The sequence below is a fragment of the Glossina fuscipes genome, unplaced genomic scaffold (assembly GCF_014805625.2).
Source record: "Glossina fuscipes isolate IAEA_lab_2018 unplaced genomic scaffold, Yale_Gfus_2 1, whole genome shotgun sequence".
Lineage (NCBI taxonomy): Eukaryota > Metazoa > Arthropoda > Insecta > Diptera > Glossinidae > Glossina > Glossina fuscipes.
Window position 1 is genome coordinate 16595109 of NW_023998415.1, and position 7275 is coordinate 16602383.

Consider the following 7275-nt stretch of genomic DNA (forward strand, 5'->3'; position numbering starts at 1 on the left):
TCAATAAAGCCGATAGCCTCCGATGCTGGAACTTTGCGACCTTAGTCTTTGAATTCTTCTTCTTCTCTGGTTAAATCTGATTGTACAATTAATTATCTTGAAGAATCTTGAAGAAAGTTTAAATATATGCAATACGCATACACATATATATGATAAGATATGTCATGGACAACTTAATGATGATGAATTTAAAAAAAATTTATTCCGATCATTTTACGTTTCGGTTTAGCGTAGAGAGTCACCCCCCGAAAGCGCTTACAATTGTCCCAACTCTCAAAACTGAACTCAGAATCTTAGAATCCCTGATTCTACGAATCTTTTCGTCAAGTTTTCCGAATTTTTTTCTCTTTTAAGAAGAGGTCGTGTAATTACCATGTTTTTGAACTTTTAATGAAGATTGAAGGTAGATATCATCAAAAGATTTATATATATATGTATATGTATATATGTATATATAATAATCTCCTTAGTCAAACTAAAATGTATAGATAAGATTCTGAATCGATTAGTATTGAGTGTGTTTAGAATTTCAAAGATTAAGATAAGAAATAGGAAGTAGGCATAATCTGTTCACAACAGCTTAAGTATTAAAACGACTAACGATCGAAAAACGATACGTTGTCATTAATAATTCACCATCTATTCTATGTTGCTGTATATAAAATAGGCCGCGTTAAATATGTGGTATATAAAAATGTGGAATAGATTAACCGTAATTCTATTGTGGACAACTTAAATTCCCTCTAAATAGATCAACGGCCAACGGAAGAGGAAGCTTGTATTTCTCTAATGCGAATATAAAGATTTCTTGAAAATATTATCACTAAATATATTTTCGATTTAATTAAATTCTAAATAGGAAAAAATGATTATGCATTCGTAAGAGTGTGTAAAATGTTTTTAGAAAATTTTGTGCATATAAATTAGTAAATTAATACGATTCGTTGAATTTGTTTATGTAACAAAAAAATATTTTCCCTTCGAATTCTTGGCATTCATACAAAACGATTCAAAAAAAAAAAAAAAGCCTTAAGGTACAAACAAGGTGGAAAGAACTGATAAATCATTTTATACGTTACGTACGTACGTACACGTACGTAATATAACAAACAAACAAAAAACAAAAAAAAAAAAAAAAAGAGAAAAGAAAAGCGCAGTAAAGGGATAATGAAGAATAATGAAATTTTTTCATCAAAATCGGAAAATGACTTTCGCCCAACATTCAAAAATAGTTTAAACAACTGAAACCGCATTACACTACACTGCTCCTACTACTACTACTACTACTACAGCACGTGAAACGTTTGTATCACAATATACTTTTTTTTCTTTTTATTCTTGTTATTCGCATCATAAAGCATAGATCATCAGATCTGCCAACATTTTTTAACCTATGAAAGTAATTATATGCCTAACAAGTGATTGGCCGATATATGATTTTATATATATGTATATATACATATTTTTTTTTGTTGATGTTTTTCTTTCTCATTTAGTTTCTGTGGTCATCACATCGATGTAATATTTTGAATTAAAATATAGAACATCTATGACTATATATTTCAGTCGTTTGTTAATACGAAGGATTCTGAACATATATTTAATGATAAACCCTCCTCCTAATATAGAAGTTAAGAGGATACACAATTTGGGGGGGGGGGGGGGGGGGCTGGAGAGCATTGGAAAGGGCGAAATTTCTCAGTTTCTAAATGTATCGTAAAATCTTTCTAAGCTTTTTCTAATCCGCCCTCCATTAAGACTTAAGATTTCCTTTAAAAGCATTTACTAAGAAAAAAAAAAAAAAAAAAAATAAAAAAATATGGAATATTTTTTCACTACTGCAAGCGTTTTGGCATGTTCTGTACTTTTGTACTGCTTCGTAGAGTTGTGACGGAAATTCTTTTGCTACATCTTGGTTAAAATTTGTTGGTCACTTTAGAAGCAGACAACCCCATCATTTGCATCATTGCAGAAGGGTGGTGGGCTCTTTGTATATAAAATACTTTATATTTTATTCACTCTTTTCACTCATTCGAACCTTTTTGTTAATATATTCTCCTGTAACTGCACTCTATGTGATAATATTGTTGTGGCAGTTGTTTGTGTTTGTTTTGTTGTATATATCCAACTATTGTTATGCTAAAATATTCGAATTAATTGCATTGAACAAAGTGCTTTCATGCAATGCGTATACGTATGTAAACTATGTAAGGCTATGGAGTCCAAATCGAAGCTATTGCTTTAAGTTTTTTTTTTGGAAAACTTGCTTGCTATCGTCACAAGATGTCACATAATAAATTTTCTTATTTATTTATTTATTTATTTATTTTTTTTTTTTTATATATATATTCTTATGCTTATGCTGAAGACAATAACAAATCAAATTTGAATTTTTGTATTTTGAATTTTACTAGGGTGCTAAGATGAGCGGGTAAGAATTCGCTCACGAAATCTGAAAAATTGGGGCAACATCAAGAGAGAGATAATTGTGCAATTGAAAAGAACTTCTTCGATTTGTATAGGTTTGCTTGAGCTTTTCAAATATTATACTTAAGAATCGCTTTAATTGCCTTAATTGCTTTTTATCGACTTTTCGAGTTCATTTCCTTTCCTTCTTATTCAGTTAATCAAATGGAAAATTTTTAATAAAAATGAACGTACATTGTACATGCTCTGGAGCTGGAATATTAAGTAGCATGCAACAAGTCAATACATTGCACCTATGCCTGCGTCAGTATAATGCATATCGCACCAGATATTTTCACAATTTTTACAAGTCCAATATTTACAAGCTTTATCAGATTTACAAAATGAAAGAACGAATATGTAGAGAAATATCTTAACAGATAAGCAATCTGCGTAAGGGCTTCATGTTATCAAGTTTCCAGTACCTGTACACTATGGAAAATTATATTACGAAGAATCGTTTTACGTTATATATGCGTATCGTTTCGCAATAATAGCTGCTGTACTTTTGTATAAACAATAACAATATCTCCATATCCGGACACATACATATCTATGACTAAATTAGTGCGTCCCATAATAGAGGGTTCAAAATGAAGTGAGTCGTCTTGTTAGCGGTCACGAATATGTTAACATTTGTGCATCAGAGTGTATATAGAAATCAATTAGCTCGTTTGTATGTGGACGCAGCCCATAATTGCCGAGAAATATATATATATATATATATATATATATATATATATGTTAAGTATAAGTTTGAATACCTTATACGATATTGAAGAATATTTCACACTATTTTACAGTTATATACTTTATATATAAATAACTTTGTTATAGATTGGGATTATTATCGCAATTTACAATAAACTATTTCTGTTGCAGTTGGAACAGAAAACTGCATCCATATCAAAAGTACTGTCTGCTAGTAAAAGGCAAAGAACGAATTAAAAAGTAATTTTTATATATGTACTATATTCTGCTTTTGGAAGGCATTAAGCAATATATTTAATAAGTTTCGTAGTTTAACAACATTGATAAAGATTTTTCAATTTGGATGATGTTCTTTATATTATGGATCTGGAATAAATAAAGAAAATAACTTTATTTATAGACATCCGCAGATCACCGTAAAATGGCGATCCTTTATGTTTGCCCTTTCGCTCATGGCATTGAGTAAGCGAAAGAAATACGAATCAAAGATTTTGAACCAGGTACTACTATTTTTGGGCAGCCAGGATTGATTTAATTTTGGTTCGTTAGGCTGCCTGTCTCTATACACTCCTAAGTTGGGCCAGTTTGAAAATGGGTGTGATTCGCTTTCAAAATATGCCCACAATAGGTAAAACATTATAATATTGAATTCAACAATTTTAATTTGAAATCTGAAGATCTGATCTGCACCGATCCACCGCTTTGCTATTCCTTCTATACCTTTTCGATCTTATATGGGTTTTCAAAGCAAAATTTAGAAAAGAGGTTGAAACTTTCTGAAAATGATATGTGTAAGTTCGGGGAATTATTGATCGATTTGTAATACAGAGGATCGACATAAATATTATATAATATGAACACTAGGCAATATAGTACTTGCTTGTTGCATATTGGCACAACTGTTTTACGTGTCAACTCTTGTAGGTTATATGCCAGTGTATTATATGCGGCTAAAGCAGACGATCGACTCAGACTTCAAAAGAAGGCGAAACTCTTGCTGCTTGGTTATCGAGAGCTTTTGTCTAGAACCGCCAGTATCGACAGTAATGGCAGAATACTCAAAACACGATAGAACGTTATCGACGAAGAAAAATAATGGACGAAAGGCCAAGATGACGAACGTTAAGAACGATCGCGGCTCAACAATACAAAACGAGCGCGGCAAAAGTGACACCATTCGACATTCAGCCGACGCCTGAGTCATACTGTGTATTGGCAAAAATGGCAGGGTGGGACTTCCACAATGTTAATGGTTATGGGAGAGCTGCAATTGCGAAATCCTTCATGACGGAAACGAACGCTCAACTGCGAAAGAAGTGGTGCCACGATTATATATCCTGAACTCTTGGTGATTGCAAGGATATGGTACGATGTGACGTATCATTGGATTTGTTCGTTTCCCAGAAACGGTCGGGTTAATGTATAACGAACGCCGAAACAATTCTACGGCCCAGATAGCGTGCATGCGGGATAGATTCCATTATGATTTGATCGGCTATATAGTCATATTCTGTTTGTTCTCTTGTTCACATCATTGCCCGGATTACGGCCTATATATGTCGTAACATCTTTAATGATAATGAGCCTCAGATTATCATCAAACATCTTCCCCATCCAGCACATTTGGCGCATCTCCGTTATAGGGAGTTTTAGAGTAGCAAATAAGAAGCAGACTACGATCTTCAGCATTATTGCAGCAATTGACTGATGATCGAATTTTCGATTTACACGATTTTACAAATAAAAATTTGTAGTTTCACTTTACTCGATACGATGATGCGCCTGTTTACCATGCAAAGCGGAGCGAAGTGAGTCAGTGATGAAGCGATCATGATGCGTCCGCAAAAAAGAGAAATTGATTTAGAAGTATTGGTGTAACTAAAAGAGTTAATCGATCATCTGATACGCCCACAATTCACAAAATTTTTTATAATTCTGTTGCGCATGTATAAGGTACAGTGAAGTTTTGTCCTAAGGTTAATAATAATAATAATTTACATCAAGTTTAAATGCTTGCACATTCGTAACAAGATGATTCGGATGATCGCACTCTTCGATATACAATTAATTTAATTGATTTTTAATATTTACCTAAAAGCGAAAATATCCATAATTGAAATTATTTTCCCACCCATTCCGTAGCCCTTATTTGTAGTTTGTTTGTAATTGTAATCGAACCGCAAATCATAACAAGCACATATACGAGAAACTACAATAACAACAATAGCAACAATAATAGCAACAACAATAGCAACAATAACAATTGCAATAACTAGCATTGTTGTTATTGCAAATGCTGTATAAAATCCTCTTATAATCGGTATATAAAATATCGAGATGGGTGTGAGGACGAATGATATAAATAAAAATAAATATATAACATACATAAATAAATTGAAATTTAAAGCTTTCAAAAAGAGTGAGTAGAGCACAAAGTAAAAGAGTAAAAAGAGAATAAAAAAGAAAGATTGATTTCCACATGGGAAAATGTTTGCAATTGCCGAAGGAGCGTAATAATAATGAAACAGGTGTCAATTAATAACAATTCCTTAATCGACACCTTACTACGGGATTGTAATGATTGACAGGACTCCCTGACTGAAATCAAATTGCAATGCCAAACAAGCAAATATGATTTCGCATCTTTTACGCACAATTTCATTATTTTTGTTCGCAATTTCACGCAATTTCATGGGAAAACAATATCGGCCGCGTCAGTGTTTTCTTTGGCAATTCATATACAATTTATACGCACTTACGTACGTACGTACATACGTATATACGTATATTTAAACATTCAGCAAGAAACGTAAAAAAAAAAAAAATATATCTATATATATATATATATATATAGATGTTGATGTACGTACTTATATATATGCAATCAAACAAACAAGTAAAAGGACGGCAGAAATATCTTTCCAGCGAAGCGCACACGATTAAGTTATCAGCCGTCGGCAATGTTATGTCAGCGGTGTGTTTGTTTATATGTGCGCGCTATCTATCTATATTGTTGCAAATTTTTCAACTCTGAACTTTTTGTTTTTAATTTTTATTGTAAATTCTCAGTGTGTTACTGCCAGGCGTACGTATGTGATTGTAACGAATCTTTGCTCCGGGCCGTGCAGTCTCGAATGCATTTTCCTTATTTTTCAAGTAAAAAAAAAAAAAAGAAACAAAACAATTCTTTTTAAAAGAGATTTTTATTACGACTTTTCTCAATGTGTGCCCTCCACACACAAATACAAATACAAAAGATTGCCATAGAAATCTATAGATCTTTAACAGTTGCATATATTTTGCTAGGATTAGCCCCCAGTTGCAATTGTATGCTGAGCCCATTTAAGGTGCTTACATCATTTCAAATAGAACACACAACACGGAATAAACGAAATGAACAATTGCCAGGTAATGCAGGATTAGCTAAATGTTACGTCTATTCCTTATGTTTTAGATCAAAATGCATTTTCCCCTTAAATCTTGAGCTGCTTTTAATTTGTTTTGGTGGTTGCATTGTCTTGTGACTGACTGATTGTATAGATATTTTTTTTTCACGGGGAATGGATCTTTTGTGAGCTGATATTAAAATTATTTCTCAATTGTTGATCACTTTATTACCGTGAAGATCTTTTGCTTACATACATGAAGGGTGCCTTTTGTTAAGGTTTACGTACATTTTGACGGATTATTATTTTACCTACCACAACTCATATTAACTGATGGTTAGGTGATATCTTGCATTGCAAATATTTAAATCAAGTCTTATCGTGCATAGTACAAGTTGAAAATTTAATTCCTTTATTATAGAATAGATTAACCGCTTGTGTTGATGGTAATAGTTTTTAGTTAGTTAGTTATTAACAAAAAGCAAATTCATAAATTCTTAGCCATAGCATTAGCAATTAAGGAGAATCTGAAGATGTTTCTCTCGCTACGCACACTCAAGGATTTCACCTTTTTTATATTTATCCGGTCACCTAGGAAATCTTATGTGTGCATCTTATAGGCGGTGGTAGTTCGAAAGACTTCTAAGCAGGGGAGGCAGGAAAATAGGTGCGGTTTAAGTAAGGATTTCACAGGTTGACGGTACGTTGCTTT